General features: G+C 33.7%; 1 long non-coding RNA gene across 1 annotated transcript; it reads left to right on the plus strand.

Moving 5' to 3' along the window:
* The first annotated feature begins 6,345 nt into the window (after positions 1-6,345).
* On the plus strand, positions 6,346-9,031 carry LOC146999246 (uncharacterized). Its single transcript, XR_015042166.1, has 2 exons — positions 6,346-6,684; positions 8,872-9,031. It is a non-coding gene; the product is annotated as an uncharacterized LOC146999246 (long non-coding RNA).
* The last annotated feature ends 6,312 nt before the right edge of the window (positions 9,032-15,343 follow it).

Here is a 15,343-nt window from a genome sequence, read left to right on the forward strand (position 1 = left end):
TTCAAAGGTCTTATCTCTCCTGGCGTAGCGCCAATAAGTAGAGAAGGGGGATTTTTCGCCATATTAGCTATTTGTCATTGATCGCTTCTCAACTTTTTTTTCTCCGTTGTGTAAAATTTTCGTTTCATTTATTGATGCACGTGTAAATTTTTCATTTTGTTTATTCAGAAATCATCCAATAGCAAAAGAATTCCAAATTTCTCTGATGAAAGCGTATACTAATACAGCACAGCATATGAAACAGAAATTACCCCTTAAAAATTCATATCTAATTAGTTTTACAGCATTAGACCCAGAGCTAAGAGGTAAAACCAGTACAATATTAGCTTTTGAAAAATTATCATCTTTTATGTCCCATATTTTTAGTGATAACGAAAAGTCAAAAGTAGAAGCCGAAATAAGGTAAAGAGTGATATTGATATCACCAAAGAAATGCTCTACACATCTGATGAAAGTGGAAATCAAGTCAAGTATACAATTGATAAATATTGGTCTAAAGTTTTTAATTTAAAAGATGATTTCACAAATGATTATAAGTATCCTACATTGGCTAAATTGTTCAAAGCCTGGCTTAGCTGCTTCCATGGCCCATTAGTGGAAAGTGCATTCAACTTAATGGATACACTTGTCACTGACTACAGAACCTCTCTTAAGATTGATTCCCTAGATGCAGTGCAGACTATTAAATATGATTTAATGGCTTCTAAAGAAACCTCATGTGAAAAATATGGCTCAAAAAATCCAATGACTGATCCAATTCACAAAGATCTCTTACTGAATATGAACAGAAGTTGGAAAACATATCAAGAGGACTTAAAAACATGTATTTCAGATGAGTCACCTATAAAAGTCTCTGAAAAACCTACATTAGCAGAAAAGCAAACTGCTTCTACCTCTGCATGTGCAGTTCTCGAGGAAATTTCTTCAACTGTAAATGAGGAAAATAAAAGTCAACCTTCCTGCAATTATGAAGTTCACCACAAAAGAAAGACAAGCCCACAAACATCAGAAAATAAAAAAAAGCAGCAGAAATTAGATAATTTTTTTAAAAGAATTAATTCAGGTAGTTAAAAATATTTACATAAAATGTAGTAGTTTATATGTTTGAAAATTTATGGTTATTAATTTTGCAAAAAAAGTAATTCATTGAACTTTTATAATTAGGTCATTCAATACTTCATAATTGTAATTTTTCATTTCTCTCCCCCCCCCTTCTCGAAACTCCAAAATGTCGGTTAGTAAGTCCGTAAAAGTTTCAGGGGATTTTTTGGGGTCCCACAAACACCCCTATATATCTTTAAATTATAATGTTTTTAAAATGTAGGGTTATGAAAACTATGTCAGTGCTTGCATTGTTATAGTATTCTATACTAGCTTTACCCGCGGCTTCGCTCGCGTTGATATCCTTAAATAAGTTTCAACTCCGCGTAAAAATTCTTTAAAAAAATACGAAACAAATCATTAAATATATCACAAAAGTCGAAATGTTAATAATAGTTTCAAGTCGGTAAATTAATTAGAAGTTACTGATTTTAAAATGATTTTCCACGTGTAAATTCGTGAACTTTGACCTTTTTGCCAACCCAACGGTCGACCGGATACCAGTTCCCCTCACCTCTCCGTCGCTTTCGAATGGCAGCCTGTCAATAAAGAGTTAACAATAGCAAGCGGATTATTGTTTCATCTGTGATTAAACTGGAAATAATTAAGCGACAAAAAAAGTTACACCAACGTTGTGTTCCTATCATTCAGAGAGCGACACAAATTTCTAAATTTCGAGAAATTTGGATAATTAGATCAGAAGTGATAATTTTTATCACCAATTTATTGGACCCACAAAGGAAGACCTAAGAAAAAATCCCTAATGTCACTATTCAGTTGCATTCAAATTATGTTTTTAGAGTTTTTAATTAATATTTCAGCTGATTAAAGTCGTAAGAAGATCAGAATGATATCGATAGATTCCGATGAATTTTTGGATCAGGGGATATGTGTCCTGAAATTCAACTAACTGCTGTTCCATAGATATTTGTGAAATTATAAATTGGCGCGTAGCCAAATTCCTTTAATAGGGAAAAACCGAACAAAGTAAGTGAAAAATGTAGGAAAAAAGTAGTTTTTAATTAATATCTCGGCTAATTAAAGTCATACGAAGACATTTTATAGCCTATTATTTGAAAACAAATAATAATATCAGTGAGTCAAAAAAACCGTGATTAATTAATTATAAATAATTTTTTTAAAATTTTTCTAATTCAAAAATCGAAAATCGGGCTTCGAGGTCTGGTGGCCAGCCCCTTTGTGCTTCCGTATAAAAAATTCCAGGTCCCTGCGTGCGATAGATTTGGCTGGAGAGCTCGGTCAGACAGACAGACAGACTTACACTTGCTTTTATTATTATAGATTAAGAATTAGTCAATTTTTTATATAAACCAACAGATTTTTAACATCTGAGATAAGTATGAGTAGTGTGCTCTCTAAATTTTTTATCGCTTAATATTCAAATTTGGCATCTTCGCTTATTTGTTATCTGATGAAGGTTTTTACTTGTTTCATCCTCGTTATTCTCCATAATACAAATGAAATAGTTAAAAATTATCTTTCAAAAAATTAGCAAAAATATACAAATTTTATTCAGCTTTATTTTCCTAAAATAAACACTTGCATTTATGCTGGAAATAAAGCAAAGATAGCAAATTTTCATTATTTCATATAGCCCACCAGAGGCCGAGCGGTTAAGACACTGAACACTGGTAGTTCGGTCTGAGGTTCGAATCCCGCGAACGTGCTGGCTGCATGGGCGTTTTCATGGTTTTTCCCATGTGTAACATGTATACGAGCCAGTTTCCCTTAGAAAGTCATCCACGAAGGCATCCCTTCCCTTAGGCAGATAGCCATAATTAAATAAACCAAACCAAAACCATTATTGATCTTCATCAGTAACTAATAATAATATATGTAAAACAATAATAATAATTCATAATAAATTCTCCTGGTCAAAAGACAAAAAAAAAAGTTAAAGTGAGACATTGAAATCAAATTATGAGCCATACTGTGCACTTTTATAACAACTTTTCCATATTAAGGAACAAGTAGTACAACAAATTATACATGGCAGTAGATAAAAAAAATAAGTTGCATTTTTTGTTAAATTTTTATAAGACATTAGAATAAAAATATACAAATTGCACCCACACAGAAAAATAATCTTGGTTGTTAAAACTATAGTGTTCTGAAATTATAAGTTTTATAGTAATTAATGTATACTAATTTTTTCAAATAAATGTATATTTGTGTGCTGAAACAGCTTAAATTAATAATACCATATATATGGTGTTTTTTCAAATAAATGTGTGTGCTGAAATAGCTTTAATGAATAACACCGTATTCATTAAGCTATTTAATTTGAATATAAAAAGTTTAAGAGCTATATACAGAAGTCACGTAATATATTTTGCTTATTTATAATTGAACTAAAGAACAAAATAAGGAAAAGATCATTACAAACCTTGCTTTTTATGGAACTCCAAGTTTCAGACATTTTATCATGTTATTATAATTATGGCGAGTCTTTAATCTTAAATCTTAAAGTGACTTAAAACTCACTTAAAAGTGAGATCTTAAATCTCCTGTGGTGAGAAACAGTTCTAGACATCCTACTTCACTGAATTTAATATTTTTTCACTTTACATTATGAATGCATATTCTGTGTTTGCTTAAAATTGATGACGAATATGGCGTAACTTTAGCGACGGTATCTTTGTGCATACGTTTATGTGCTTTTAAATATCTCATCACATAGAAAGACACACTGCAAGATTTGCATTATGTTTAAATATCTATATAATATGGATATGTTTAAATATCCATCTCAGTAATAAAAGCAAAAAGAAAGAAAGCGAAGTGCAAGCTCTTTGATTTAAACAAACTGCTAACAATTGACGAGATACGCAGTTGGAGGAGAACTAGAAATAGAGCCAAAAACGTTTCAGGACTGTCACGTGATATAGTTAATGACAGTAAAGATAAGCATTTTACGTTATCTATCTTGAGATGCCTGTTGCAGCATGGCTCTAGAAACTTCTGGATGAATTGGTCACAGGGCTTCGAAAATAGGTTTTCGTGTCATAACGAACTTTGCATTTATCTTGCATAACGCATCCTGCAGAGTATAAATATGGGTCTGAGAACAAGAGAGTTTGCTTGTGAATCAGGTGCCAGACTTTGCAGTTAGCTGAATTACAAGTTAGTGTTTATCCTGAGAGAGTGATTTAGGAATCTGAGAAGTGATCCTTGATTTGTTTTCAGCCATTTTTGTTCTGTGTGTAATAGTATTGTGCCTATTCTCCTAATAAATTGTTCATACCATCCTGCTTATCTGGACTCATTATTTAAAGAAACATCAACAATCCTATCACCTAACTGGGCAATGATTACGTATATGATAAATGTGTAATTCACATTTACAGTAGAATAGTTATTATAAAACATGACTTTATAAATAGATTTAATATATGTGTAGATTAAGTATAGGATAAATGCATAGCTTAGATATACAGTAGAACAGTTATAACAATTTTGTTAAATTTATAATAAGATACATTATTAAATTAAAATAAGACATCCAGATTAGTTACATAAAAATCAAATAATTTGTTATAAATACACAAATTTTAAAAATACTTAAATAGCATAATTTTCTTAAACATTATTTAAGGACTTTTCTTTTAAACTTTTGGCATTCAATTCACTGCAATACAAATGATCATAGCTGGGATCTGAATTAACAATTAATTGATTTAATAAAATAGGTTTGGTATTATTTTTTTCTGCTGTTAAAGGATTTCCAAACTGTACTTTTTTACACACTTTTCGTTTTTTAACTGAATAAAATCTCTTTGGGGGAACAATTTTTTTTATTTGTTGGTTCTTTTGAAATTGAAGCATGTGCTTTATCTAACAAAGGAACTTCTAATAATTAATTAATTGCATTTAAATGCTTTTTTATTTGTGTAGCAAGATTAATGTCAAAATTTTCAATACAGTTTAATTTTTCAGAAATTGAAAATGAAGATTGAATAAGTTCACTAATGCATGTTTTACTTACTGTTAAAGATTCATAATTATTCCTAGTAGGTATTCTGTTTAATGGGCCTATATAAGATTCTGTCTTTTTTTCAGACATGATTACAGAATGTATATGTTTACACATATTATTTAAAATAGAATAATAATGGCATGTACATTTATAAGCTTTTAAACTGCATGAACAAAGTCTACAAGTTATGAGGCATAAATCATTACAAACATGATCTCTGATAATTTTATTAAAATTTTCTCCCAGTTCTGATGAAACTTCCCATACATCATCTTTTTTTACACAGTTAGTATTTAAAAGCTCAGCAGCTTTATGACGTTGAAATGTTTTTGTTGTCTTCTTCGTTATTTTTCCTTTCTGATATTTTATGTAAGTGTCAAATTTTTGATCACTGACAAGATTAATTAACTCGATGATACATTTATCAACCCGTTTGGTTTTCTTCCCATCTAAATAAATATATTTTAATTTCCGATGAAATGTTTCAACATACATATTGGTGTTGATTTTAGCCCCTTTTCTGAAACAGTATGCTCACATTTTGGCTCTTTCAAAATAGTATGTCATAAAATATTTATGGAATTCTCTCGTGTCTTCATCTTCACATAGTTGCTCAGAAAATGTTTCTAACATTTTGTTGAACATTTCTTCATCTAATTCATACATTAAAGTTTTTAAAGTTTTATACACTGCTTGTCTTTTATGTTTTAGCACAGAATTCAAATGACCTTACCATGCTCTGTCCACATGCCAAGCACATAATAATTTTTGGCAAGAACCAAATGTATGCTCCCATGCATTATAGAACATGGGAGCATTATCGCTCATGAAAACCTTTGGCTTGATATCACTGATCTTTTTGATGCAGTTAAAAAAGTTTACCAAAATTTTTTCTGATACTGTTGATGATATTAAGAAAGCAACTGGTATACCCTCTTCATACATATCAACGACAAGCAATGTTACAAGTTCAAATCCATAAGCAGAAATTCCATGTGTAGAATCAATACAGATTCCATCATTACCAAATTCTATCAACATTTTTTTTTTTTTATTTTTTAATTCTGTCATTATTGCTAACATGAAATCATTTTCGTTTACATTTGCATATTTTTCTCCTTGACGTTTATACATCAGAATGAATTTTACAGATAACTGAGTCCCTGATACCGGAAGTTTACCGAAAAATGTGTACTTTTTCCCATGATGCCTTTCGAAATCGCTGATGCAATGTAAGGTTACCAGAATAAATTTTAGAGCCAAGTGCATTGTTCAAAAGTAGCCAAGCTTTTGTTCAATCTGTCTTTGTTCGTAGTTGTATTATTAATATTAGGTCGTTCGCGTCGTGAATACGAATTGGAAGTTTACCACAAAGTTGACCCTTTTAAAATAGAAAAATTAAAAGTTGAGATGTATAGAAAGGCCAATAGGTTCGTAGGCATAATTATTCCTATTATGTAAAAGAGCTGCTTTGAGGAAAACTGTGAGAGAAAAAAAATTTTAAATTGATGATGCTTAGTGAATTGAAACTAGTGCCATATTTATTCTCATTATTCAAAACTGCTTTAGGAAAGATTTTAAATGAAGTATGCTATAAAATTAAATATGTTATTAATATGTTGCTTTAATAGTTCATTAATACTCTTAATTCAGTTTTGTTCATCAGGCTTTTGTAATATTTAAATTAAACTGTATATTTTTATTAAACCAAATAAATATATATTAATATCTTAAAACTGTTAAAAAATAAACTTAAAAAAGTTACAATAACATTTTTTTTTTATATCATTTGTTAATTTGTTGTCCCAAGTAAAACTGAGAATGACTAAGAACTTTAAAATGTTCTGGTTATAAACCCATTTTATACCGTAAATCAAAATATTGTATTAAGAAAATACAAAATTTGAGAACAACCTTTAACAGAAAATTTAAATAAAACTCTACTTTTGAACATTGCTGTCTAAAAAAAATTTTTTTTTTGGGGGGGGGCTCCTGTGTCAGATTCCCAAAAAATTAATAGTTTTATTTAAAAATCTCTGCCGATTTATGCATTGTCATAAGAGTTATCATAAAGTCATGCATAATTTTGCATAACATCTGTATATATGCACAGAATAAACGACTTCTTTTCCAAAAGGAATTTTTTCAATGATTTCTGTACATACATATGTATTTATCTCACATAACTAAAAAAGATTATCCATAGAATGTTTATTGTATATGGGACTGCTATAGTTGTGCATCTCTCTTTTTATTGTAATTGCCAGAACCAAATGTGTATATATACACACACACACCTTTACCTAGCCTTAATTTTCACAATCATTGGCCCTAGTCTATACTCCCAATTATCATTGAAATGCTTTAAATGATGAAAATAGTTGTGTTTTATCAATGTAAAACTTTTTTTTTAAATTATTTTGACAAATAACGAAATCTATTTTAATGCGATCTCCAGCTTCCTTATGTCTGCAAAAATATCTGGGACATTTTTATACTCATTATAAAAAATGAAATTATGAGAAGTTTGACTCCCATGTGACAAAGACTGAGCAGTGTTTTAAATTTCAAAATCTGCAGTTTTTGTATAATTTAATAAGTAATGTGATGTGCACATCAGATTTTGCATATGTATTTTAGAATTTTATACTCTTTAATTTACATCTAGTAATAATGTATTAGATTGAATTAAATTTTATAATATATGTTTCTGGTGTTATTTTTATTTTAATGTTTGAATTTGTGTTGAGTCAGAATACATACGTGTGAGCATCTCAGTTAAAGGATGAAAATATGACTTTTTAAGTAAATTCAAAATAGTTTCATTCAAATAATTTTGAAACTGATAAAAAGCTTTCAGAGATTTGTAAAATAATAATAATTTGTAATTGTCTCCCGAATCCTTCTCTTGTAAACATTGTATGGTAAAAAAATCTGAAAATATTAGTATATATGATGTTTGAATATATTCAAATCAAATAGATATTTATTGAAATTGTTTTGTTCTAAAGAGTTTATGTTCATAATGTATATTTTAGCATCTATAATCAGAATTACCTAAATCAAACTTATGTTTGTTTGTCCCTTCATAATAACTGATGGGCAACAAAAATAAGCTTGTTTTAGTACCTGACAGATTGAAGGAAAACCAGCACCTGTATATCTAAGTGGGTAGGTATTGCTGGGCCTTGCTAAGTACTAAGCTTCCACCAAAATGGAATTTTGAAGAAGAATGCTCTGAATGTGGTCAGAAAGTCTCCTACCACCAACCTCTCAAGGATTTCGCCTCACCTTCTGCTTTTAATGCTCCTTGCTAAACAACCATTACACACTTACATTACAACATCCATGCCTTCTTTGGGATTTGAACTCGAACCTTTTGGTATGGTAGGCAGCGTCATTAAGTACTATCCTGTCTGGGTGCTACAGCATAGTGTTGCTATAATGGAAGATGTCTTGTTCTGTGAAGACATGAAAACAATCACAAAAGAAAAAGATGCCTTTCTGCATGTGAAGGAATTCTTTGTGAAGTATGCTCTTTTGTCAATCAAAACAAAATTCAGAAATCGCTTGGATGCTCAAGCAGATATGCAAATTGCTATTAACAATAAAGTGCCACAATTTGAAAAAAAATATCCAATACAGAGGAATAGAAATAGTTATTAATTATTGTTTTGAAAAATTTATGCAAATATTAAATTTTGTAATATTTTTTTTAGTTTATTATTAAAATTTGATTACATAACTGTTTTCTTTTTCCTCACCCTCTTTAGAAACTTTGTTAGGGGCTGCAAGAATATAATTTTTTAGAACTGCTAGACATGGAAAAGTTTTGGAACCTGTGTCTTAGAAGATGATATTGTGAAGTTCAGTTTTGAACTAATAAAGAATACTGTATATGTACATATAAAAAAAATCTAATATCTATGTGAATATGTTTCAAACCTGTTTCTGAATATATATATATTTATTTATATTTACATAATACACTTAAAAAAAAAGGGAAAATAACTAAAGTTTTCATTTAATAAACTAAATATACATGCAGGAGTAGTATTTGACCTACTCCACTCTCATGTAGACATTACTCATGCAGGAGTAGTGTTTGAGCCCAATACTGGCATATGTATATATATATAGGAGTGAAATCATTAAGCAACTGGGAAACAAAATAATTTTGCCATTTACAACATTCAATTTTTTCCATACATCTAAAGCATTCTTAGTTACATTGCTGTCATAAAATCTGGTCTAAATTTTTGTGAAATGTAAGTTAGTACATTGCTTATACCACATGTCCATCAGAGTTCTTATGCAATCATTGGTGGTATGCATATATTGGAGTTTAAAAAAACATGTAACTTCAAGTTGCGTAAGTCAGGTATAACTCTACTTGATATGGGATTAAGACCAGGAAATTAGCTAGATGCTTTTAAACATGGACTGTTTATTGTATGACATTCTAACTCGATGAAAAGGAGATTATCATTTGCTTATATTATACATTATACATATCAATAAGTGTGGTGTTAACTTATTCTGAGTCTTTACATGCGGAAAGATCTTGAATATTCATAATAGTGCAACTTTATACCTGTTACTTGTGGTGTTTATGTTGCAGCAGTATAGGTAATTATTTCTTAGATTCGATACATAAAACCCGAAAAGACAGATTCCTGTGGTTTACACCTTTTGTTTGCTTTCTATCATCCACATCAGAGCACTTTTGGACTGACAGATTTCAAGTGTCCTTAATGTACTTAAGCATAACAGTAAAAAAGTAGCTTATTTGAAGTTCGAATCTTGGCACAAGTGAGTCGGTTCTTCTGAACCATATTGATCAAGTTGCTGCATAGCAATGAATTATCTAGCTTAATATTTCAGAAAACACAAACAGTTCATTGTTTCTGGTAAAAAAAAGGGGATGCAATGTCACAAAATAAGCGAAATGTAATCACAGAAAAACGCAATGAAGTTCATTCACTATAACATAAATCAACAGTGCTATGTATTAAATCGATGAAGAATTAGCAATTTAAAAAAGACTGGAAGAAAAAGAATAGATCAAATAAGAAGCAGACTATATTACTTAAAATGAATGACTCGTAAAATTTCTGGGCTGGCGTAAACATTCAGGAAATGTAGTGTTAGAAGAATTAATGTGCAATTTGAGAATACAGTCAATGCGTGGGAAGGTGCAGAAAGAACGTCTATGCATACAACGTCGAATATATAATCTTTGTTTGATCAGTTGACTTATGCGAAAGCCGGTTCTTTGGAGAAATCAAACGAGAAACAGTGCTTCAAACGAAACATTTTCGTTTAAGTATAAAATTATCTCGCTAGCTAGGCGAGACGCAGTTTTCAACGAAACATGTTTCAGTTAGAAACACTTCAGTAGTACACTGTTGGCCATTAAAATAGCAACACTGTGAAGAAAAGCAAATACAAAAAAGATATTTATTGCAAAATGATATGTATGGCATACGACGTGCAGTCTCCTCGCTGCCTCCAGACACATATACGGCCATCAGAATATCACACGCTGAACAGGGACATGTCTGAAAAGACAACATTGTGACATTCTTTTATCCAGCTTTGTCGTTTGGTGCACCAGAATCACTGTCTCTCTCTATGCTGCATTTTCAAGGGAAGCCAAAGTAGCAGTCATCGTGTTGATAGTTCACTCCGCTGCAGGGCTTAAATTTTAAAATTATAAGTGCCGGAGTCCTATGGAAGACCGCCAGCAAAGAGCAATAAAAGTAAATAAATAAATTAAATGACTATTAAACTCATTAATAATTTTAAAATTAAACAGTTAATTATAATCAAATTAATTAATAGCTATTTAATTAAAGTTTATAGATTTTATTCAATTAACAATTATTATATAATTCATTATAATTTAATTGATAATTATTAGATAATTAATTATTATTTATTGAAATAATTAAAACTAAAATAATTGTAAAGCGACAAATTAAAATGTCATAAGCGATTTTTAATATAATTTTATTGCTAAAAATAAAATTTTCGAGTTAAAATTTCTACGGAAATTGTTATTCAGTTACATAAAAGAATTTCCGCAGCCTTCTTATTTAGGGCTCCGGTGCACTCCGGCTAGAATTGTAATTTATCTTGAAAACTGAGAAGTACCAGAGCTGGGCTCCGGTGCAATTTAAGCACTGCTCTGCTGCAAATGTCGAAGCACCGTACGAGCGGATACTCGGCGTACTGCAAACATACCCATTTCCTAACTAATGGTTCGTTATGTGTTTGTGCGGTTTTTTTTCAAGGCTAACCTCACAATATGTCTGTCCTCTCGAGCGTTAGTCAGGAGACGGCGTTGAGATCCTGCATGCCGTTCAGTATGACCCTCAGCAACCCATTGATTATATATTCGCATGACAGTGATTGGATGTCGAGCAGTGCGACGGGCGATATCGCGGAACGATAATCCACACTCTCTATGGGAAACAATCCTGCCTCTACCATATTCCGACTCTTGCTGGTAAGAATTTCGTCTTAATATTTGAGGCATAACACGATATTCTGAGAAAACTCTGGCCGTACAAAGCGCATTCCGAATGAGAAATCCACTATGCAACTTTTTTTATGCAATACGTCAGATGTCTTTTCTCCCTCCTTGCATGCGCTTAAATTCTAATCCATTTGCATACCAAATCTCTTCTTCCTTTCACGTGCTTTTACCGTTCGTCGCATCATTCCTTCCTGGTGTTGCAATTTTAATGGCCAGCAGTGTAGGTGAGGACAAGCTCATTTCCCGAAAAAACAGTGTGCTTATATAAGCCTTCTCTTGTCTTACTTAAAACTGCCTGAGCAAGATTTATTCAGTTAAGCATATCGACTAACGTGTCAACGTTCTATAACTTTGACTACTTATTTCACAGTTTTGTTTGCATTAGCTAATGAGAATGTATCCGAATACTCAATATAATCCAAATGAATAAATTCGACAGTGACTGCATTACCACTTTCATGGGAACGGACTGATCTTACTGATGCATCGTCTGACCTGAGAACCAGAATTCTGACAAGAGTGTAATACAGTTAGAACTGTATTGTTACTAAGTATTACAATAAGGCATTCAGAATCACCAAAAGGACAGACGCAGAGCTAGAATGGCAGTTTCTGGGAAGGATCGTGGGATAGCAAGAGTTACTGCAAATTAGTTGAAAGCTTCTACCATTCAGCATCACTTACCTACATACTCTAGACGTGTAGTTTTAAAAAACAGTGTTGTAAGGAAAGGTGGTTTGAATTTTCGGCGTCTGTTGCAATATCCATAACTCCTAGGCATGGAGAGCAGAACAGAACACTGGAGACGAGCTCCTGCCCTGTATTAACTTTCAGAAAAAATCCTCAGATCTGCAGGAGACCATTCAGGCGGACGTAACTCACGCGGTCTCCTACGGACTTTATATATATAACATTGGACGAAAGATAACGCTCAGTCAATAAAAGTTTCAGCTGGGTACCAGTCCTGTTTCAATGATTATATTTGATGTGTTGTTCCATCTACTAAGTGCACCAGAGGACCGAAGAGCCAATGACCCAATGAAAACGCCTCATATCTAATCATGTTGCGACCTACAGTCAATAGGCAGACAAGACAGTGCCATATGGTCCCTGCAGGTTCTGAATGGTGCCATATGGTCCCTGCAGGTCCTGAATGATGCCATATGGTCCTGAAACATTCTCTGAATGAACGTAGGTTCTAGTCCTGTAAAGACTGATTATACGTGGCCGAAACTGCTTATGTATAGATCTTAGACAGTAGCTTCCCGATTTTCCGACGTAGATCCCCGGAGAGGGGGCATTGAGAGCAACGTTTATTCTGGTGTTGCGGCTGATAATTTTCGAATGTATCGGGTTAGAACTGGATCATGTTCTGCGATGAATTATGATTTTCGTTAGCTTGGGATTCATACGTGAAAGAAGATTGGCTTACCTTAATTCAGCATAGAAGTCCCAGTGAGCTGTGTACCCTTTGTCAACGTAAAACAACCATACCTCTGTATATACTGGCATTATTATCTAGGCAGCCAAATTCTATAATAACCAAATTTGTACTGATCTTTCGCAGCACTTTAAGAGCCCAATGATTTATGGACAAGATCCTGCCAACTTCTGTATTGCCAAAACTATGGCATTTGTCAGCGATCATCCTTGAGCAAGATAATAGCCAGCTGCATGCGGCCAACGCCTCCAAGGAATGTCTGTTTAATATTACAACGTCCCTTTTGCTTGCCAGATCTTCAGTTTTTCCCCAAAAGTGATATGCATGAGGCGTGTTAGGACGACAGTTACAACCATTTGAAAACGCGCATAAACCTGATCAACAATTAAAAACTCTTGTCATCAAGTTTCGAAATTTTATGTTTCAATTTTGTTTCTGAAAGTGCTTATAGGATTGAAACCAAAGAATTGAGTTGGCACTATTTATGTTCGGAAATATGCTCTTCAGCCAATATGAGATCAATTATGCACGGTGACAATCGTTCTCTTGAAAGTTAACATTAGCATCTGGTGGATAGCATCAATGAAGGAGTGTACGCAGGGCCAATGGTAGGTTCTTTGCCCCACGGTGCAGTCTTTGCTGTCTTAACTTCTGCCGCCCAGTGCCTCCCTAAATTCTAAAAAATTTGTCTTCCCTAAGTGCTACCGCCCGGTACGGCTGCACAGGCTCCGAACCTGGTCCTGAGTGAATGTGATCGGCAGCGATATTGTGGTAAGCTGTAGTGCTAATAGCTGTTTTCTGAGAGCATAATTTCATTGCCGTCAGTGAATAGTTGTCTCTTTTACAGTTGTCTTTTTTTCAATCGTCAGGAGTTCACTTTTAGGGATCTTGGGCCATGTTTATCAGTCCCTCTCCGTGGGTCCTTCGTCGACGTAGGGAAGAGACGGCAATGCATGAGTTGGCTGCTCTACTTATGCGAGTTAATCGGACCTGACCTCGCCCACGCTGCTCACTTATTCTGCGCATACGTTGGGAGTGGAATATGGAGAAAATTAGCGGCCTTCACAGAACTATAAGCACCGTTCTGTTCAGTGCGCGCTCAGGCGCGGTAGGGATTCGTAATGATACTACCAAGGTTTGACTCGGGCTGAGTGATCGCTAAATAGTTTTTAGACACCCTTTGGTGTCACAGCATTCAATGCTGTATGGCTTATTGCCGGGTCGGAACTATTTTAATCTTTATGGCATGGTAGGCCGCCAGATTCGGGCAGAACAAAATATCGCAGATCTGTAGCGACAACTGATGAATGCTTGGCAGAATGTGTCGCAGGATGACATTAGGAACCTCTACCATTCCTTGCCTCGACGAATTAAAGCATGCATTGCCGCCAGAGGCAGTTCGACCAACTACTAACTTGAACACTCAGTGGGTGATTGTGAGCCATGAACAGGTACTATAACTTTGACCTTTTAATCAGTTTATTACCTGTGTATGAGTCATACATATATTCAATTTCATCAAAAACAACCACTTCCTTCATGGTGCTTGGATTTTTTGCAAAAGAGTGTAGTTTGTGTTCCGAAGTATGCTCTTCAATCAATTTGAGACCAATTATGCATGGTGACTAAGCGTAGACTCATAGGCTTCCATCGTATTTTCATTTCTGTATTCTCATTCCTCTTGCATGTTTCATGATGATCATATAATTTTTCTAAATGCACACAGCTGATGGTTAAAGTACTCTGCTTTTGGGCGTTAAAATTGCTACACTTCCATATATGGATACGTCCATCATGATGGCTGACGCAGAACCGAGTTTCATCATGATGTTGAAGCAGAACCTCTACAAAGAGGATGTGGTGGTACTCTTGTGTCCAATATCGTCGTTCGTCAATCTACTGGTACGTACGCCTGTCTCTGCTGCGTCATCAATTGAAAACCGCAATAACGGTCGCAGTCCTAACAGTTCGTGGTGCTGCAGACGTCATAGCGCGGTCTGTGCAGACACTCGTAGTCCTGAACATGAGGAGCCAAATTCCTGACTCAGGGCACGTGAAGTCATTGTACAATCCCGCAAAAGCCGAGACGAAATGGCTGTCCTCTAGGCGCTAGTGGACCGATAAACCCTCCAATCCTGGAGCAGTCGATTTCTGACAGGTGCTGGTAGGAGTTTTTCGTTTATAATAGTATGTAGGCGTAATACTCAAACGACCGATGTTCAGTTGTGATTTCTAAATGAAAATCGCGGTGTGACTTTACAAT

Source organism: Stegodyphus dumicola, chromosome 1, assembly GCF_044657685.1.
Source record: "Stegodyphus dumicola isolate Sdum_Otavi_A_Nest chromosome 1, ASM4465768v1".
Lineage (NCBI taxonomy): Eukaryota > Metazoa > Arthropoda > Arachnida > Araneae > Eresidae > Stegodyphus > Stegodyphus dumicola.